At 34.1% G+C, this 23,227-nt stretch overlaps 1 protein-coding gene across 1 annotated transcript in view; it reads left to right on the forward strand.

The window, feature by feature from the left end:
- The window catches only part of NEGR1 (neuronal growth regulator 1), an 830,730-nt gene that overhangs the window by 468 nt on the left and 807,035 nt on the right, over window positions 1-23,227 (forward strand). The gene's annotated exons all lie outside the window — the stretch shown is intronic.

A 23,227-nucleotide genomic window follows, 5' to 3' on the forward strand; every position in this document is an offset into this window, starting at 1 on the left:
AAATCCAGGTGCTGATTCTGCCGGGAGCCTGGCCCCTTTACTCTGGGGCAGGTAGCAAGCTGGACGCGTGATGCTAAAGCACTTTGCTGGAACGCCAAGTAGCCCGGGGATGAGTAAGTGTGAGGTTTAGGAGGGGCAGGTGCCACTTTGAAACTCAATTCACCAGGTCTCTGTTTTACTGTCATGGGGTACTCTTGGAGAGTCTGACAAGTTTATCAGGTTTGTTTCTGTTTTACTCTAGCCTAAGCGACTTTTTCAGAACTGCTGGCTCCCTGCTCCCATTTATTTTCCCTTTCACTTGGACACTTAGGCTCAATTTCTCCCTCTTCAAGAGCCTTCTTTCTTTCCGCTGATCGTTTTCTCCCCTCTCTCTTTTTTCCCTCCTCATTTTTCTTTTCCCATTTTCCCACTTCCTTCTTACTCTCCTTTTCCTCTGTTGCCTCTCTTCTTCATTTTCCTGTTTTCTCTGTAATCTTTCCTCCCTTTTCTATTTTCTCCTCCTGTTTATCTTCACCACTCTGATTTCTGATTCTGTTTAGCCCCCTTTCCTCCCCTCTTCACCTCTCCCCATTCCTTCTCTTCCTTTTTCATGTCCCTGTTCTGTGATCTTGTCTTCCCTTTTTTGAGTCACATTTCCCATCCCTCTCCCCATATCCTTTCCCATCACCATCACATACACATGCATGTTCCCTCTGAACCCTTCCAGTACCATTTTCTCACACTCACAGATCTCTTTCCCTTCAACACACTCACTCACATACTCTGTTTCACATCCTCACACACACTGGCACTTCCATGCTCTAACAATCACTTTCATATTCACATTCTCTTTCACTGTTTAAAAGGCACACACTCCTTCACTGTTCCACACACTGTCACTCACACATGTGTACACATGGTCCCTCTCTGTCTCCCTCTGTTTCTCTTGATCCCTTCTTCCTCCTCTCCTTCTTCCCTCCTTCCATGTTCAGTTTTACTTCTTTTTCTCACTCTCCCTTCCTCCCTTCTTTTCCCTAAGCTTGAGCACTGAAATGTTTTGTCATTAATGAACATCCACAGCCTGATTTTACCCCTAAGCAACACTGCAGAGTGAGCGTCTGGAAACATTTTTTTTTTCTCTTGTGAAAATATGAATTGATGATCAGCAGTGCTTAGATCTAAACAAGGCTAAACACTCTTATTCCTTCATTTCCCATCGCCCTACCTTCTCCCCCCCGACAGCCCCCAGCTGACGTACACTTTCAAATCTCCCTGAAAGATCTTCTTTCTCTCCACTGGGTGGTAGTTGGCTTGTAAGTGTGGATGCACAAAATCAGTATACATGGCATGTCTAAGGTGACAGAGAATGGGATAGGTTTCTGTTTGAATTGTGCAACATATTTAAATTTAACGATCTGGAATCTGGGTGTGGTATATGTTTTACATCTTCTGAAACATGCTTAGGACTCCAAATTCACTTGGAATACTATTGTAATTTCTGATATACACTAATAACTAATATGCTTTCATAATATGTTATCTATGCTGCTGTAAATACAAAATGCCACTGAATGTATACAAAAGTAACATATAATTTGTTATAACTTAGTAAAATACCTTTTCATTGCTGGTAAAAGCTATGAACTCTATGTCACATAGAGGATATAAATAAAACCCACATTTATGTTCTTTATATTAAGTTTGTTTTGGAAGTTTGAACAACAGTGGTAAGCATGAAACACTACCTTCAGAGGCTGCAAACACAGATCATGGGAGCTGCAATCTATGTCTGTGTGGCAGCATATTGCTTATTTGTGATGAGCATGAACATTTTCAACCTAATGGGTTTGATACACTACTTGCCTTTGGGTGATTTATCTTGGCATTTTGTTTCTAATGAATCTAATACATGCTATAGCTAATTAAAATATCTGGAACCATATTCTGCTTCCAGGAGACCTAGGTTTAGTTCTCTCATTGCTTACAATAGTGAAGCTTCTCTAGCTAATGGGGGCAATATCTTTCCAGTGTTGTTGCTTTGGTGCAGTCCTTGTTTACTTGTGTACACTGTAACACATCCACTGAGATGCTTTATCCTGACTTTTGTAATATCTTAATTAGGGAACTTTTGACTCTTAAACTTTTTAAAAAAGAATAAAATCTCTATCTCTTCTAAGTGACGTTTCTACCAATTACAGTGTTTATTTTTTTTTAATAACCAGAATAATTTCTTGTCATATGAAACAGAAGTCTCATCTGCATTACTTTTTACCCAAAGTAATTTGCTTATAGTAATTCTGTAATTCTCTAGGGACTGTCCCTCTTTTTTTTTTATACATTGTCCATAGGTTTTTAAACTATTTTAATATCTGTGTTTATGAGAAGTTCTCTCTCTGTTAAAAATTGTTAAATTGTATCAGTTATTTTTCTTGACTCTTCTTCTGCATCTGGTATTTGCTCTGTTCACACCAATATAGACAGAGCTTAAGGACAAATTGAGTAAGTCAGGTGCCACATTTTTCATCAAAAGTAATGTCACAGTTATATTTTATGTTTTTACATTGGAGACTTAGAATCATATTTGATGTTACTCTCTAAATCATTAGGAAACAAAACAAAACAAAATTTACCTTCAAACATACACCCCCTCCCATCAAAGTACAAAAATCAGGTGCTCAAGAGAACACTTTACTGAATTACATGATATCATATAGTAAGCTTTACCCAATATACTCTATTTTTAATGTAACACATTCCTCAGTGTCTCTAATAAAGAGCAAATAGTGGTATAACAGTTATCAAATAACTTTAAGAGCTAAAGGCCTGAAAGTGCAAACATGTCAATCAGTGACTCTGTTGCTTGTGGTTACATTAATGAAATAGAAGTGTAAAGGTCAAATGATACATTTCTATCTCCTAAATGCCAGAATGTCTGTTTTAGAGAAAAAAGAAATCAAGAAAAACAAAACTTTCCTTAAGTGGCATTATAATACAACAGGGAAATCATTCTGTGATCTACTAACTATATCTATCATTTTACAAATCATCTTCTCTGTTTAGCTTAAATAGTGGACTTATAATGAAATTCCTTTTAATTATTGCAGCTTTCTTATCATTTTAATTTTACCTTTAAAGTTAGTGAAGCAATATATTAAGTGTCAAAATTTCCCTTACTCCTAGTAATATTATTCACTGATAAATCTCTGAAGGATTCACTTGAGCTATTTGGACCTTCTTGATAGAGTATTTAATGATGCATCTATTCAATATAGAACATTTGGTACCTCCTTTACTTAAACTTTGGATTTCAATACATGCATGTATGTCTTTGAATACATTGTAATTTGCTACAAACACAAATTAATGCTTTCATTAACTTATTAAATATTGACTTCAATTGCTACTATGTTTAATACATATTAGTAGTTTATGCCTAACAAAATTTGTTAATCTGCCTATGGAGAAATTAACTTTTTCTCCAATCTTCAAATTGCATTTTGTAGTACACGGAAGATAGGAGTTAATGTTTCGCGGGGTGACATAGCAAAGAACAGAAGATGCTAGAACCACATTGGTCATATTTCAGGACCTTCTGTTTCTAGACCTGGCGAATCAAGGGAAACATAATAATGCTCTGGATCAATACATAAATTTCAGATGACTTTTAAAATGTAGTTTTGCATCACTTCAATGTGAATCAGTTGTTTTATTCTTACCATATGAACAAACAGTTATATTAACATGTCCAAAATGTTTAATATTCTTTGGAAACAATACAAGGAACATCCTCATTTATATCCTCTTAGTGACTGAACATTTTTTTAAACACATGTCATTTTTAAGCTAATTCTTTCAAACTGTTTCTACTTCAGCTCTTCTATATGAATTTTGTACATTTTAAGCCGCCTTCCTGATATGAATTCAAAATACCCTATTCTGTACTTGTCATGCTTTAATCAAAGAAAGGAAGAGAGATTCTTTTCTTAAATGTGATATCTTCTTTTACCTTAGCAAAGTTGAACACAACTCTGTCATTTTAATATAGTAGGTTTGAATGGAAGTTATATACGAGATCCCAATATGATATTGTAATAAGAGGGACGATTTTTGCTTACAGCAGAGAACATAGAGCACATTTCCACAGAAGATATTTTCATTGGAAGCCACAAAACTTTCACAAGTAGATTTATAAGTGGATATGATAAGTATTTATCACTTCTCAGAACTATTTATCCAAAACATTGACCTTTTGATTAGACTACATTAATTAGTTTTGTTTTGAAATGTATGCTACTGGATGTAAGAAAGTAAAGGATTTATTTATGAGAATGCAGAATTACTGATAGCAGGAGAAATCAATTGTGCTGTACTTTTGGAATATCATCAGATTGTCTCACATTGTGTGTTGAGTCACTCCTACACACTGATGCATTACATATTTCAAATTCATTGTTTAAATATATAGGCATTTTCAATTTAGAACATTAAAGCATTATTTCAAGACCTATTTACTTATTCAGTATATGTTGGACAAATATTTTTAAAATTCTGAGTTTTTTTTTTCCCGTTCTTCAAAAGAAGAAGGGGAAATAGATTATCCTACTGAGTCATTTTGGAAAAAATGTGTTCTAGAATACAGAATAAAATGCTACACCGTTGCCTGTAATGATTTGCCATGCTGTTCAATTAGCATGACCTATTACTTGGTATATCTGTTATATTAAAGGACAATGTAGTTATCTTAAAGTTTTCTAGATAAATTTATTTTGCCCAGCCTTTTTTGTTTAGAAGAATTGATAAACCTATGTGATTGTATAAATCTTTGAACACATTCTTGTTAATGAAGTACTTATTTTAAAGAGATTGCCTTTGCAATTAAATAGCTCCATGGAATAAGTTAATTCTGCAATATCGGACTTCTGAAGAACTTAGGGAAATGTTCATACCTTGTTTGTGACAGTTCTGGACCTGATTGAGCAGTCCAATTTTCGTTCTGCTACCCTCTGCTAGTGGAGATAGATGGCAGAGCTAATCCCTGAGCCTGCATTATCCAGGCAGCCATCAGCATCTGCCTTCATGTTGTGTGGTTGCCCAATAGAAGGTAGTTTTGGGAGAAGGCTTTACGTGATGAGTCTGACTCTACAGTATTTCTCCCCTACTCCTTGCTTTGGGCAGTGTCCCAGTGTCTCCATCTCCCACTGGGACCTCTTTCTTTCATCTTCTACCAGAAAACTTGCTCTTGGGCTTCTGTTTACACTCTCATCTCTTTGTTCTTCTCTCTTATGAATAGTAGTGGCTTCCTGCTATTCGAACTCCTGGGTTGTCTTACCATTACCTATACTGCTCCTCAGCTTTTCTACACACTTTGCAATTAATTTCTTTCATTACATTCCCTGTTGTAAATATCCAGAGTGTTTTAAGTTTTGCTGATTGGAACCCTGATTGATATATAGTGAAAGGTAATAATTTCAGTGATTTTAATTATATTTGATTAAATGACTGCTTTGCCCATGGCACCATACATGTTGCTTACCAGCACTGGGTGGGTATAATAGCTGTTGAGCGAGACATGCATAGAAGTTAAACCATAACGACATTGGGGCATATTACAAAGAAGAAAAATGCATTTATTTTCCCACACCCAGATTATGATGAGAATAATAAACCAAATGTGTAAATATTTAATAAATATACATTGATTAATAATATTTGAGTAAATAATGTTGCCAAGGGTGGGAAAATAAAGAAGTTGATGAATAAATATTGGCAAGACTCAATAATTATGTATCTTTTTTTTTTTTTTTTTTCACTGAGCAAAGGAAAAGGAGGGCTAAACTCTGTTTGTGGATATGGGATCAGAATGCTGAGATAATTCCTACAGAGTTGCCTATTGAAATCAATAGGAATTAAAGGCCTTTCTTTTGTGTAGCTTAATACCTGAGGAACTAATCAAAATTTCCAGTTTCTTATGAAATATATGGTCATAACAATGCCCATGATTCTAGTATTTGGCACTGTTGGAATTAGTCTCTCAAGCCATTTGGGCCTTTTGATTAGAGATCAAATCACTTGGGGTGTCTGGGTGGCTCAGATGGTTAAGCGTCTGCCTATGGCCCAGGTCATGATCCCAGGGTCCTGGGATTGAGCCCCACATTGGGCACCTGACTCAGAGGGGAGCATGCTTCTCCCTCTCCCTCTGCCTCTCCCCCAGCTCATGCTCTCTCTCTCTCTCACTCTCTCTCTCTCTGTCTCAAATGAATAAATAAAAAAAATCTTTAAAAAAAGGAATCAAATCACTTTTCTATCATATTCAAAATGACATAAATCAAGACATTGTAAACATCATGTAACTTACATAGAAGAGCTAAGGGAAGCTTCATTAACAAGTTGTTTTTTTTTTTTCCCCCTTCTTAACTGAGTATTAGATCATGTGGCAACCTTCCTTTAACTTCATCAGAATACTTTCTAAAGGCATTGCGTAGGTGTCTGGCTACAATATAAATAAGCACTCACCGGAAAGTCTACTTTTGGTATATTTCTTCGTGCTTTTGCAAGAAAGACGGTAATTTAAAACCATCATTAATGAAATGACCCTCTCTCAAGGATGTTCAAGAGAGGATTCTGAATTGGGAGGGAAGTTGGACTTAATTGATCTCTGCCATGCCATCCTTTTCAAAGTTTTGCTGATCCATTATAGATTGTCATTGACACTTTCTATGTATAAGAGAAAATAAAACTTATTGCTCTTTCTTTCCTAGCAGCATCATATTATCTGCCTTTTGGCTTTTGTAGAGGGAATTTTAAATTGGGTCACATGCTCTTTTGTCAGGTATTTTGTGTGTTTCAAATGCACCAGTGGAAACAAGAACTTCCCATACTCCTAGAGAGTTAAAATTTAGGATTTTCCTACATGGTCATAATCATTATCAAATTGGGTTTTAATTAGTCCCCTGTATCTAAAAATGTAATATCATTTGAAAGATATTGAAGAAATTTAATAATAGCAAAAAGTTCTTTGATGTTTTGTTAAAATGTACTTTTTGTTCTTTGCTGTATTCATTTTAATGGACAGAATAGCTGGGTGTGTAAACACTATGATTCTTGTTCATCTCTTCCTAGGGCCTTAACACAGAACCTTACATTTATCAGGCTAACATCTACTATTTTTTAGTTAATCAATAAATTTTTTTATTATGTTAATGTTAATCACCATACATTACATCATTAGTTTTTGATGTAGTGTTCCATGATTCATTGTTTGCGTATAACACCCAGTGCGCCATTCAGTATGTGCCCTCTTTAATACCCATCACCAGGCTAACCCATCCCCCCAACCCTCTTCCCTCTAGAACCCTCAGTTTGTTTCTCAGAGTCCATAGTCTCTCATGGTTCGTCCATGTTAAAAAAAAAAAAAAAAAAGAAGAATATAGCAGGAAGGTAACATCTACTATTTTTTAAATTAATGATTCCATGGAAGGATAAGTGAAGGGATAAATGTGTTTGTGCTTTAGTTTATTAATTGTTTCACATTTTAATAATTGTAATATATTTATTTTTTTTTAATTTTTTTTTTTTTTTTTAAGATTTTATTTGCAAGAGAGAGAATGAGAGACAGAGAGCACGAGAGGGAGGAGGGTCAGAGGGAGAAGCAGACTCCCCGCTGAGCAGGGAGCGCGATGTGGGACTCGATCCCGGGACTCCAGGATCATGACCTGAGCCGAAGGCAGTCGCTTAACCAACTGAGCCACCCAGGCGCCCAATAATTGTAATATATTTAATACTGTGTTGGATCTGCATATTTATAGTGATTAAGTACTTTTTATTGACTCCATATATCACAGGTCTCTGCCTTAAGTAATTCCTGCAGAAATCCTACTGGGTTAAGACACATACATTGGAATCATTCAGTGTCTTTTAATTGCAGGACACAACCTACTAGTGGGTCTTGAAGAAATTTTTTAAATTAAATGTACTAAGTAGAGTAGAAGGCATTATATGTAGTAAAGGTAAGTATTGTTTGATAAAACATTTATTTTGTGTGCGTGTGCGTGCATGCATATGCTGTGTCAAGATTTTAGATGTATTTCTTACTGAGGGTTTCAGCAGGGAAAGTTTGAAATGCAATGGTTTGGTTGTAAGATTTTAAATTGTAGTTATAATTTTAAGAAGATCAAAGAGTTTAAGTTATATAGTAAGGTTTTTGCCATTTGCAATGATAATCACCAGATAAGAAGGACAGTTCAAAATAGTAATATGTCTATTGTGACCTAACATTTTTTTTCTGTTTCTACCTCAACTCATGAGCCTCTTCTTCCTTTCTCCTAAGGTTTCAATTAAATCAAATCAATAAAGATACAGAGGTAGAGAGAAATGGCTCTTTGCTATGGACAAATAACTCTCATTTGAAAAGTAGCTATATGCCCCAAAGCCGAGCAGAACTTTTATATCATTCTAACCATCTCCCAGAGGTAGGTCAACAGTACTTTATAAACCACAGGGTATTGATACTAGCTGATAGAATTTTAATGTGGTCATATGGCTTTGATTTATAATGTTGAAGAGGTTATCTATTAGCATAGTGGTTTCTAAGCCATATCAAGTTCTGAATCCTGACAGAGGACCTTTGATGCTCTTAAGCAACCAGCTGGCATGGGAATTGGTCTTTTAATCACTTTCTCTAGGAAAAGGGAAATATAGGAAAGGAGGAATTTGGCAGTGTTGCCAGCATTAAGTGTTGTTCTTTTGAAGAGTAGCCAATGCATTATACTTTCCAGATAGCTGGTAATTTGTTCAATTTAAGGAAGATGTTTATAACCCTTTTTGGTCTAAAACTAAATTGTTCTTTAGTGAATTTCACTAAGTTGTTTGGACACAGGTCCAGTGCCCATGCTCATGCTACAAGATAGGGTTTCTTTAAAGCTATAGCTATTGCCGTAAAGTACCGAAAGGTTTTGCGTGATTTAAAAGGGCCATGGGAAAAATGTGTACTGTTGTCTTCAGAAACCCCTTTCCTCTCACGCAACTAAATTAAATTTAGAGATATTAAAAGGATTTAAGAGACATTGTGAACAGAACTGCTATAATCAGAAGGCAAGAGTATTGCTTGTACATTCTCTGCAATAACATATACTATTGTATCGAGATATTAAATGAATAAATCAAAGGAATCATAATGTTTTCTTAATCTTATAGATAACATATTTCTTATAGGAGAACATCTTTAGATATATTTGATTTATAAGTAACCTGTTTTCGGTTAATGTCTTGGTAATTGGTCAGCAGGATTGGTGGCATCTCCACGGCCTAACATTGCTTGATACAGTATTTAGTACTCAAAATCTGGGTGTTGACTGAAGGAATTGAAGGCGAGAAAGAGGAAGGGGCAAGGGGAGGAAAGAAGAAGGCGGGAGGAGTGTGTTATGTTATGTGAGTGACTTCTGATCAAATTACCTAAAACTTTACGTCACTGGGATGACAAAATTAAGCCCATAATTTGTACTATATTACAATAAAAATGATTTAATAATAAAATAATATTTTTATTAAGAATAGCATATTGTAATAAATTAATTCCCATGAAAATGAATAAATTTCATTTCATATAATTCATTAAATAATTGGAATAATCCTAAATCTACACCTTTCCCATGATGAAGTGATGTATGTTATACAAACTGAAGTTCTAAAATTATATTTTACATTCAGGTATATGTCTTCCTTCCAAGTTACTAGTTCACTTCTGTTTACTTTAAAAGATAGCTAGTAACTCGGGACCTTGGCCTGCAGTGGGGTCAGGAGCTAATTTTTCGGAATATGTTCACAACAGGAAATTATATATAAATCTTTGAATAATTGCTCCCGTCTTATTGAGCATATGTCACTGATCGATTTTTTTCTCATACATCATTAATGGGAAATAATAGATATAAAAAATTATTTTTGCTTATGTACAGAGTTTATCTTCTTTTGTAATTGTTTCGTTTCATTGAAACCTATCGTGCTTCGAGGTGTCCAGAATGGGAGTGATGAGAATTTGAATACCTACTTCTCTAATTACTTACTGGCTACATGACCTTGAACAAATGCCTTACCCTTGATTAGTATGTTCCTAACAGAACTACATGGATTACATGGGATAATACATGTAAAATGCTACCACAGTACCTACCACATAGTAAACACTACATTTATATTGGCAAATAATTTTATGTTGCTTTTCTTCTCCTAATCTTAATCTGAAATTTATGGCACTACTTACTTACCGATATGATTTTTAAATCATTGCTTCAATTATTTGTGAACCAACAGTACAATATTCGTTGATCATATATTTATGCTGTGATTTTGTTAAAATTACATTTGTTAACTAGAACCCCAGGATGTCAGATAGTGATCTGCGGTTAAACAAACAAACAAACAAACAAACACAAGGAAAACAGAAATAGAGGAGTTTCTTACTCACAGGTGCTGGAGGAGACACATGGCCCACTTCAGGGGCCACATGGGAAGTCTAGGCAGAGAGCTCAGCCACACCTGGAGTACATGCCTTTGTGAGGGTCGATGGGTAGAGTGTTTGGTGGTTCCTTGGTTCAGAGCCTATTGGTCAATTCTAACCAAAAACAGCAGAGTTTTATCTTAGGCTCCCACAAGGGGAAGATACACAAGGGGAGGCAAGGGACAGTGTTGCTCACAAGGACTGCTGGGAAAGTGGTATCAGGAACTTGGATTTGCTTATTCTGGAGATGTGCAAGTGAAGGGGCTACTGTCAGTCAGTCAGTTCAAGGTTCCTGTGGGCCGCTTGGCCACGTGAAATGGATGAGTGGGCAGCAGTAGCCTGGAGTAGTTTAGCTACACTCTTGACATTTTGTATTTTAAAGATTCTGTTTTTTTTAAAGATTTTATTTATTTATTTGACAGAGAGAGACACAGCGAGAGAGGGAACACAAGCAGGGGGAGTGGGAGAGGGAGAAGCAGGCTTCCCGCGGAGCAGGGAGCCCGATGCGGGGCTCGATCCCAGGACCTGGAATCATGACCTGAGCCGAAGGCAGCCGCTTAACGACTGAGCCACCCAGGCGCCCCTAAAGATTCTGTTTAATGGACATACTTGTGTTTGTTTTTGTTGTTGAGCCTGATAAGCAAATGCAGTAACTTAAATCTGGAAGGAGAAACATACCAAAAGAGGCTTTGCAATTATCAGGGTGCAGACCCAGAGCACTCAATAGCAGAGAAACCACAAATTTTATACTCAACGGACTGATGGTGATTTGACTCACTTAACAGAAGTAAGAGATCACTGTAATTGGGTGGTCACATGAAACATTGAGAACGGAGGAAGAAATGAAAAGAGACAGAAAAGAAGAAATGAAAGAAAGTACAATCTGATGGCAGTGGAATAGTTAGAGGGCTAAGATTAACATTTGTGACAGTTTAGGAGAGAAAAGGTGATAACTGGTGACAACATTGGAATAGTCGATAAGAGAGCGAGAATAATAAAAAAAAAAAGCCAACTGTGTATTCTGGTTGGGGTAGCAAATAATTATTCAGGATTAGATATGCTCTTATGATTCTTTAGGGCATCTGTATGTTATGCTCAAGACATCACAGTGCAGAAGCAGTCTGTATGGGCAAGAATTTTCCATATATGTCACCATTTTATCCATAGACAATAAACTCAGGAGAAGCTCAGAAAATATGAGTGCTTGCTTTAATTTTGCATATTTGCCAAGTGCACAGCAGAATGATTTAGGTTCATAATCATGACGAAGCCATTATCATCATGATTCAGATTCAACTGACAGTCACTGAGTGTCTGTATGACGTACTTTCTCAACAATATGCAGTAAGTTACTGCTTTCCCAGTTTTATCGCCAAGTAAATTCAGGCTTAGAAAAATGAGTTAACCTGCCCCATGTAAAATGGGTTGTAGCTGAGCCAGAATTGAAATCTAGGCCCTTTTATCCCAAGCCCCACGGCTTTTCTCCTATCTTGTGTCTCTCCCTAAGAAAAAGATCAAAACGATTGATAAATTTATTGCTTATTCAGTTTTAAAAATATGTTAAGCACCTGCTGCATTTTACCTACTGATAAGTCAACAATGCTAAAAAAAAAAAAAAAACAAGGTGTGTTACATGTTTGAGGGAAAATGTGAGATTATTTTAAATGAAATTAAATACATACCATATATTGCATAATCGAGCATTTATTAGATTGGAAAAGAGTGAATTCTTAAAACTATAAATATTATGAAATAAAATCTCTCATCCAATGATGATTTCATCCTTAATTGTTAGAAGCTACTGATAATACAAGAGAAAAAAATAAACAGCTTTTGCGTATCATTTAAAGTTAGGCATTATCCATTGCCTACTTCATTGAATCCTCATAACAGCCTTCAATATTTCTACTTTGTAAGTGAAGAAACAAATTCATAGGCGAATGACTTTATATTTGTATTTATTTAACTTTTAACTTTAACACAGATAGTAAATGAAATAACCAGGACTTGATCCTAGGTGTGTGTCTCCAAGGCCCATGCTCATCCTTTTTTAGAAGTTGTAATATTTCTTGGAGCATTTTGACAAAAAGGAGAAGCAGTAGTTGCTTGCTATATTATTCCAAGTTTCCAATTAAATCATTTGAATACTAATTCTGGCGTAACTCCAAACAGCTGTACCAAGTTGATTTCAAACCCTCCCTTGAAAAGGGTTAGGCAGCCTAAGGTGTTGAGCACCATTATTTCCCAAAGTAGATGGGAAGATCAAAAAAATTTGAGGACCTATAAAAGATGTGTTTATTCTAATTTCATTAAACATGTCAATGATGTTACTGAATCATATGGTTAATTGTAGTCAGTGAATAAAATGAAACATTGAAACTAGACAGATTGCCTTTTTCTGCTGGCTGGTAGAAGGAGTATATATGGTTTATAGTCTAATTGAATGAAAACGTGTTTTTAATCTGATGGTGTGTAATTGAAGCATCTTCTTTAGTGTGCTTACGTATCCACCTTCTGCAGACTTTACGTGTGGACCCAAGAGGAGAGTTTCATGTTGACTTGCTTTTTGTCTGTCCAGAGATTTCCCAAAATAAAGTCCTATTTTTGTCTTATATAATTCAAGAACATTTTCAGCCTCTCTAGACCCGTTCTAACTCTTCCTTCCCTGAATTCCAAATTCCTGCACTTTTCCATTTTACAGTGTTCATTCCATCAGTTTTACATTATGGTATACTGTTATATGTTTGAGTCTGCAGAGGAATATAACAGCTACTGTCTTTCTTTTCTTTTTTTTTTTTCAGCTACTGTCTTATTTAACAGTCATTTACCTATATTATTGCAAATCCTTCACAGAACTTTGCATATTGCTATTTGCATAGAATATATTTAGTAAATATACTTTCATTGACTCTTCATTTTTCTTTCTTCTTTCAGGAATTTGTTTCATATTTTTTCCACTCATCATATAGTTTTTTCCATAGGGAACATGTTCTTTCAGATAGTCATTCACATATTTTAGACCATGTATTTGTTGAATCCCCATCAGACACTAGACACTTCCCATGAGTTTGAGCTACAGTCATGGTAAGAGATAAGGTCCCTTCCATTGAATTTACATTATAGTTCAACCTGTATCCTTTAACAGTGTTGTGTAGTGTAAAGAACTTAGGTTTAACTTTTTACTTCACCAACTACTAGCTCTGAGACTGATAGTTTCTGAGACTCAGTTTTCTTGTCTGTAAAATGGAAATATTGATCGCTACCCCTATACTTACTGTAAATCCTAGTAATAAGCCAGTGAATGTGCCCAAAGCAGTGTTCTGCACATAGTCGGTGTTCAATGTCAGTGTCCTCTCTTTCTCCCTTCCTCATGCTTCCTTTAATACAGCTATAACTTACGGCCAGGACTATCTAGTTGAAGGAATTGTTACGTGTTATATTGTGCCTCCTGTATTCTGTTTGTTCCCCAATAACTTCTGAGGCTCACTTATTTTTAATTCAAGGCATCTTTCTGATAATTTGAAAGGTAGGTTTAACCCGAACATATGATGGCTATCTCATTCATCTTGTTTCTACTTCTTAGACTCATTTTTTTCTTCTGGGATGTTTTCCCTCCTTCATACTGTGCTCCCTTTTGAATACTTTTGTATATGGATTTCTCCCTAAATTTATTGTCAGTTTTTGACATATTTTGAATGTCCAAGGAAGATTATATTTTCTTCACAATTCTTCTGTTAGCATAAAAACCTACTTGTCATTATATGTTTTTTCTAAAATCCTATACTTTTCTCAATATACATTCGTTATGGTTTTTCTTGGTTGGAATGGTAATATATGTAAGGAACACTTCATAATTATCACCTGGTCCTCTGATTAACAATTTGGAGTTCTTCAGCAAATGATTCTTCACTTAAATAGCACTTCTGTACTTTTGCCACTTCATTTTCTGAATTATTCTGAGCCTCCTACCCCTAATGGAATGGATGACACTTCTCTCTAATCTCAACAGTTGATGAGATGATTCTTTGACTTTTCCTGGAGTATTCTAAAAATTTTCTTTATATGTGACATACATAATCAATTGGTTTCTGGCAGGGGATATTTAGACTTTTCTATATCACCTAGTTTCAAGTATCATACATTGTTTAATGTTTATATGGGGAAATTATTAAAAGGCAAATTCTTGTTAATTTCCTTCATTTACATTAAAATCTCTATTTACTTTTTTTTCCTCCAGTGCAGGAATATTGTGCTTTTTCAAATTCATCCTAAACTTTTCAATATCCTCATCGTTTTCCTACTTCTAGCTACTCTCAAAGTGTATTTAGGTTAGGCCCTTAAAAAATAGTGGCATATTTCTTTGAATCATTAAATAAAATTGAATCAGGAAACTGCTTAAGATTAGTTCTGTATAAAATGGGTTAATGATAGTATCTAACCTATAGGTTTTAAGAATTAAAGTTTGAGAATTCCATAGCACCCTGTGTGGTACAAAATAAACAGTAAATAAATGCTAGCTATTAGGATTTTTATAACTATCATTAACAATAGGCCTTCATTAATAATTTTGGGGATTAGCTGACAGCAGACAAAATCAAGATTCTCTGGTAATGTGCTTACTTCTGTATGATCCAGCATGCTTTAGGGACTTACTTCATGAATTATCCTTTATTTCAGATAGGGCTTTTCGCTATTGCCTCCTCTTTTGTGGGATTTTCTTTTCCTTATCAGTTGATTTTCCAAAATGGCTTTTCAGTAATTTCCAAGTTCTATTCATTTTCTAAACTTAGCTTAATGCTAATTTTTTCATGGAACCTTCATTAATTGCTTGGAATTGAAATATTGAAAGCAAAAATTTAAACACATGGATATATTTCTATGTATCCCCAAATTTATGTATCCAAATTTATACATATATGTATCTGCATATTTATTTCCTTCATGACTTTGTAAGTCTAGTTACCTTGCATTAATATTGGATTTAACAAAATGAATTTAGTGAAAATAAGCAGTTCTTTCCTTGAATTTTAGTTATTTATATACATGTTTTGTGAAATACCTCTATCCCTCTCTAGGCCGTGGAAAGGCAGAATTGTTACCTTAATTGCCTTTGTATCCCTAAGGCCTAGAATTGGCTTGGTGAGTAGATGAATATGGAAATGAGTAAATGAATCTAAAAAAAATTAGTTTCTCACAATAGAGTCATTGCATGTTTGGTTTGGGAGTTATATATGTATGAAATACACACATATTTTTAATTTGTTAATTTACTTTAATTTGCTGTTAATTAACATTTTTACATAAATCCCACTTGGAGTACATGTTAAGGTGAATATGTATCTATATCTCCATTTCTTAGTGTTCATTTTAGTGTTATATCAATCACTTACCAGAAATTTGGGAGGTAGGGGGACATATTTGTCCTGTGAATATCACTGCCATACCTCCAGAAAATGTTAATATCAATAGCATTATGAGGATATGGTAACATAGATGGGAAATATTTTCAACAAAGATCATCTCAAGAATTATGCAATGTGTTTTTTTTTTTTTTTTTAAATGTAACACTACCTAAAAATAAGGTTTTGGGGGATTTTTTTTTTTTTTTTTTTGGTATTTGATTAAGTAAAATCACTTGAATTCTAGACTGAAGGGCGCTATAGTGTTTTTCCCCCCAATTTTTTTTTCTTTTTTGAGTAGAGGCTCATAAAATAAGATACCCAAAGTGGGGAGGAAGAATTAAGTTCCAGGCTTATGGGACCAAATACATGTAAGGGTGGGAGAATTGTGAAGTATGGTGTGTCATGATAATGATGATAATGCTTATGATTTCTATAGCCAGGTATGAAAATAGTTTTAAAATTCATAAAATTAGGAAGGAAGCTCCTTGGAGGTTTTCCAAATATCTTGTTCCCAATGGGTATACTTAATATTACATGCCTTAGAGATTTAAGAAACAGATCTTAGTTTGGTTTTAAAGGTAAAGAACTTTTGGTTTCTGATGCTGCAGTATATATCACCAGCTATTTAGTGGGACATTTGATAAATAGTTTGATTGTTTTACATTTCTAGAATTACTCTTAACCACTGACTTGTTATGCCCAGTAAATTAGAGACATACTTTTGGATAAAAATTAATTTATAATAGTTAAATTAGATTGTGGCATTCATATCTCAGGTATATTCCTTAGAAAAAATTCAATAGAGGAGGTTTGATGTATTTTAAGATTAAATAGGAATATTGAAGCTGATCACCTTCAGCTGAGTACCCAAAAGCTAATTAAAATTAAAGGCTAACAAAAATTATCTTCTTAATGGAAGAGTCAACTTATTATCTGTTTGAAATTCTTTTATTTTGGTATAAACATATAGGTTGGTAGTCAAACAGGCAAACAGCTATCGTCAGTCAAATTAATTAAAACAAAAAGATTGTTCAAGAGTTTAGATTTAATTTTGTGTGGAGAAAAAATTTGACATTTAAAGTTACATAAATTATAATGGTGTAGTTATATAAATTTTGATTAAGAAAAGTGTTATATTATGTATAGTTATTGAACTATTTTATGAAGAAATGACAATTGAGTATTTAAAATTTACTTGGCATGGTAGTTTATTTAATGAATTATAAATTTATTGCATTAACATAAATACTTTTAAAACAGACAAATATATAAAATAAGTTCTTGCTAATGGTCTTCCATTTATAGGAAAATTAGACTTTGGTACATTTTTTCAAATTTTTCTTTATGTTCAATAAGAGTTTTCTAAGAATAAGTAAAATGCCAGCATTTTAAAGGGTGATTCCTTCAATCCCAAAAAAGTCTGTACATTAGTAAACATTTTACTGGTTCAGGGACTATCTATATTTACTGTCATTAAGAATAATTGATCTATTTAAGTATTATAGAAATATAATTTATTTTTTCAAAAATTTAATTTGAGGGGCGCCTGGGTGGCTCAGTCGTTAAGCGTCTGCCTTCGGCTCAGGTCATGATCCCAGGGTCCTGGGATCGAGTCCCACATCGGGCTCCCTGCTCGGCAGGAAGCCTGCTTCTCCCTCTCCCACTCCCCCTGCTTGTGTTCCTGCTCTCGCTATCTCTCTCTCTGTCAAATAAAAAAAAAAAAAAAATTAAAAAAAAAAAAAAATCTTTAAAAAAAAAAATTTAATTTGAAAATTTTAAATATTGCTGTAAAATTGTTTGTTCACCATATATTATTTTACTTTGAAGGATAATAAAAAATATTGTGGGATGATGGATATCAGAAAATGAAAATGATGTAATTGCCAAAATTATACTTAATCATTTAGTATTAATTTTTCTACACTTAAAAGCCTTTAATGTAGACTCTCTGGCTTTTTAATAATAGACTATAAATAATCCCAATAAAATAGAAATCAAAATATGATTGTAAATATATCTTATAAATTTTGAATTAAAATTTAAACATGTTTATTTCATACTTGAAAATAATAATTGTATTTTGAGTTGTTGTATTGTTTATATGTTATCTTACTTAAATATCACAACATCCTCATGGGGGAAGCAGGACCAGTGTTAAAATTCCAATTTTACAAAGGAATAAACACGGGTTCAGATGTTTAAAGACTTCTTGGTTACAAATAGTTATAATGTCTTTTCAAACTGAAGCCCAGTCTGAGTTCTTGTTCAATACATTTTTATTCATATTACTGATTACATGAACTACTCAATGTTATGGATTTTATCTTATTTTTCAGGGGCTCCAGAACATTTGGTGTGGGCCTCCATATTGAATATACCTATCATAACTAGTGATGTCTCTAACTTCCACTATTTTGTGCTCCATTTCCCATCACACTTTACCCTATCCCACACAAAATAAATGTTTGTCGAGTAAATAATGGAAACATCTAAGAAGAAATAAAATCACATGAAGAAAAGAAAATAAAGAATACTGGAGTGAAAATTAATGTTTTCCCACTGTTACATTATAGCCATTCTCTTTTGTCATTGCCATGTTTTTTATTTTGCTTTGATACCTTCTTCCCTTCACTCTGTACCCCAAGAAAAGAAAGTACCAGGAGACGGTGAATATCTCTTAATGCCAGTTCTTTAGCTAGTTATTTCATGGAGAAATTATGTTACCATCTTGCTTAATTTGGGGTATAGAGCTAGAAGGAGAAAATTCTTTGCAGAAAGAAGTACCTACATAGCAGTGATTCAAGAGAAAGAGAGAACAGATTTTTCAAGTAAAGAGTACTTTAAACGCTACAACGTCTGTTTTTTTTCTTTTGTTTTCACTAGATATATTCATCATAAATTTTTAAAAAAATATTATTTAAGGTTGTTTTTATTAAGCATATATTTAACTTTAACAACAGATTTTCTTTCCCTTTTAATTAAAAAACAAAACAATACTACTTAAATATAGAAAACATGGAACATTACTTTTGGAGAAATAAAACATCCAATTTGCATAGATAATTTCCAATAGTAAGGTAATAGAGGACTTTGATCAGTTTTGATCAGAATGTCCCCAAATGGTGTCATGGGGAAAGCTAATCTATACAATGTTAATACAAAAGAAGTTCTTTTAGTTCACCTATATATGATCAACACTCTTTATTTCCTCTAAAAATTTCCACCTGGTGCCTACAGCATGCAATAAACTTCTCTTTAATGTGTACTTGAACACTTCTTTGTCAGTTGAATTCTGGGATTAGCAGAATTGGTTAAAATATGTGTGATGAAAAAGAGTTTTGTTCCTACAAAAACAGTGTTGAATGCTTTGAAAATACTCGATAAAGACAATTGTTAAAAGTAATTATGTTTAACTAGATGGAGCTGGAGTAACTGTAAAATATTTGTAGGAAAATAATTAAAATTTACTTGCATTCTGCACTGAGAATGCATAACAAGTATCTTTAAATTCTCATTCCACTTTGAAGAACCAGAAACTGAAAGTCTGATAATCCTAATTAGAGCATTATGTGGTACAAGAGAGGTAGTGCGATATTTTAGTGCGTAGTCATTTTTGTTAACAAAAGAAGTTTACTCAATCATTTAAGACCGGTATATGAAACTTTTACATTTTTAAGTGAAAACAAAATATGTAGGGTATGCATATAATGAATTACTTTTTGATTAACTGATCAATATGATCTTAATCTTATTTTATAAGATGTTTCTAAAGATTTTGCTATGAAGAATAATTTTAGAAGCCAGTGTCTTCAAATAATGTGCCCCTAGCTGTCAAGTGAAGCACATACCTTTACTCCATATTCTTGGAGAGGGATTAAAATGACATTTTAAAATTGATATTTATAAAGGATAAAATAAACTATATGCCTCTTGCTCTTTGAGGGGAGGTGATAATCATGATTTATTTATTGATACAACTAGTATTTCTTGAGCACAGAGTATATGATGGCATTATTCTAGGTTTCTGAGATTCATTAAGACAAAAAAAATCCTCAAGGATGTTATAATCTGGCAGTAAACCAATTGTGGTAGAAAAACAACTAGAGAAGAAAACAGCATTCCTAATAAGGAGGAAAGAAATGGACACTTAGTATTCTTCTCCCTGGATTTTCAACCTGCATGTCTCCTCAGGCTACACAAAAAGTAAATATTCTTGAGCTTTCACTTCAGGAGAACTTTTAGTGCTATCAGGATTTAGGGGAGGTCATAGCCACATCTCCCAAATCTTCACCACTTTTTCCTTTATAGACCCCATTATTTTCACATATAGCGTTACACTTGATTTTCCCAACTTTCTGGTAGGTTAGGGAAATAGTATTCTAACATCTGTGTTGTTATTTAGGTCTCAGCTTAAAAGACATCTATCTCTTCTGGAGGCTGCCCTGCCATCCGGTCTGGGGTAGACCTTTGGTCAAACATGACTGGCTTTGGACATGAGATGCCTATTTCCCCTATCTCATATGCTCTTTCGTATGTTGTATTAATTGTCTTTCTCCTGCTACTTTTATGTAAGAGTGGGGGGGAACCTTGCGTGCTTTCTGCCAAGCTTTATCTCCAGGGCTGTAGTATTGCTTGACCCCAGTCGGTGCTCAATAAGGTTTTATTGACAATAAAAACTAAGTTTTAGAAACAAGACTTTTTTTAACTGAAAGCTTCTCACTATTTAACATGACAATGTTAACTATTCATTTTACCAAATATGTACTTTTACCAAAACTATTTTATCTTGGATTTTTTTTTTTTTTTTCTGAGAAGTATCTTTTCAGATCATTGTTCTGTATAGCATAGTTTGGGAAATATACATATGTGTAAGACGGCTTGCTTATTCAATTTTTTTTTTATCAAATCGAGAATATTTTTAACATTATGCTAAGTGCTAAAATTACAATACTTATCTCCAAGTTGGTTATGAACTTAAATGTCAACAAATATGAATTTTTGTAAAATAGTAGTGAAAAAGTTATATATTTCTATAGCCATCTATTTAGGCTCGTATTAATTTTTAGTATTTCTTATTTACTTTTGACATTACTGTGAAACATGATTTTTCTTCCTTGAGTAAAAACACTCAAATGGTATTTTCATAACATGCTTATTTGTGACCCTTTTAAAATAAATCTCGCTATGAAACAAGCAGAAGTCATAATCTTATAGCTATATCTGAAATCTTTCAGAAAGAGTATATTGATGTGGTCAAACATTTCTTATTGAAACATGTGCTTAAAATTTATTATTTTTAAGTCCACAAGAATTATTTTAATTATATTTTGCTTCTAGACTTTTTTAAAATAATATTTTAACTTATTAGAAAGAAATGTGTTTACCCAATCTGCATGTAAATGTCAGCTTTTAAGAATGTTGGCTGCCTTACTGTAAGATGAAATACTGAATCAAGTGTGGAGTTGTATTGAATTCCAATTAGAACTCATCTAAAATATTTTCCAGTTTGAGCAGCTATTTGAGAACATTTCATCCACAGTGTATTTCACTGGGACAAGTTAGTTTGAGAAGTATTTGACAGGGTAACAGAGGATCATAGCAGTGTATAGTGTCATCTTAAGAATCGCACTGCTTTATTTTGAATTACAACTTTTCTACTAATTGTGGCTTTGGACAAATTGCTTACTCTCTGTGCCTGTTCCCTGATTAGTAAAGTTGGGATAATAATAATGCATATTTTATAGAGTTGTTATGAGGATTTATTTATATTTATATTTAATTATATAAAACTTGTGAATTACTTAAAACTGTGCCTGGCTCACAGTACATGCTTAGTAAATATTGTAAATTATTACATGCTGTTTGTTAATCGTAGTTCATAGGATTTGATGGGTGAGAAGAAAGTTTGTGTTCAGATATGTTCTTCATACCAATTAGATTTACCAGTAGATAATCAAATCTTGGTTTTAAATGAAACCAAGGGATGATAGATGTCCTTATAATGTATAAACACCAAAGGGGGAAAGTACAGTTTTTAAGCCCTCAGGTTTCAAAGTCAGAGCAATGTTGATTCTTTTACATCCTAGCTGTTGTGTGTTCAGGCAGTTTACTTAACCTTTCAAAGCCATGGTTTTGTTATCTATATAAAGGGGATGAATCTGTGCTTCATAGAGTAGCTATGACGATCAAAAGAGGAAATTTACATAAAGCACTTAGTGCATTGCAGGATATAGTAAGTGATTGATAGGTTTGTGTTATTGCTATTAATGTTATTGGTTTAACTTTATTGTATAGCTAATTGTTTCAGAAAATCACTTTAAATGAAAAAGAAATCTACAAACACAAAAATCATATGGTAAAAATCAGAATTACTACTGAGAACTGAGGAATAAGAATAATATAAGAGGTGAGCAATAACAGAAGATAAACTTTGCCTGCATTGCAGTTTTGCCTAAGACAAAACTACATACAAGAATAGTTTTATTTGTACCTCATTGTTGTCAATGAACATTTATTAGGATTGCCTATGTTCGTGCTCTTGTAAGGATCCACTGAATAGAGAAGATCCTTACCCTTTAGGATGTATTCTTTCTATGTATGAACTCTCTTCCTATGTACTAGGTTTAATATGTTGGAAAACAGTACTGCGTTGCTGTGGAATAGAATAAAAATTTCACCTCTTGTTACAGATGAGATAAAAACTCTCCCTCTAGTTTTGAGATGTAGCCTTTATGATTATTATTATTTTTTATTTTTTTAAAGATTTTATTTATTTGAGGGAGAGGGAGAGAGTGAGAGCAGGGACAAAGGACAGATGGAGAAGCAGACTTACGCTGAGCAGGAAGCCCTATGCGGGGTTCCATCCCAGGACCCTGAGATCATGACCTGACCTGAAGGCAGATGCTTAACCGACTGAGCCACCCAGGTGCCCCGAGATGTAGCCTTTAAATACTAAAATCCACTACTAATATTTAGGTGATGTCTTCATGAGCCATAATTCGTGTCTTCAGTTACTACAAGGAGTCAGGATTTGATTGAGTGTGGACAGGAAAAAGGGGATTTGAGAAACAAATAATATATGTCAATGTATTAAAGAAGAAAAGGAGCGAAAACAGTTGTATGGAGTAGACCCTTAGGTGCTATCTACACTCATACTCTCTCTTTTTTTTTTTTAAGATTTTATTTATTTTTTTGTCAGAGAGAGAGACAGAGAGCACAAGCAGGGGGAGAGGAGGCTCCCCGCTGAACAAGGAGCCGAATGCAGGACTCGATCCTAGGACCCTGGGATCATGACCTGAGCCAAAGGCAGCCACTTAACCAGCTGAGCCACCCAGGCGTCCCTACACTCATC

The sequence above is a fragment of the Halichoerus grypus genome, chromosome 5 (assembly GCF_964656455.1).
Source record: "Halichoerus grypus chromosome 5, mHalGry1.hap1.1, whole genome shotgun sequence".
In the NCBI taxonomy this organism is placed as follows: domain Eukaryota; kingdom Metazoa; phylum Chordata; class Mammalia; order Carnivora; family Phocidae; genus Halichoerus; species Halichoerus grypus.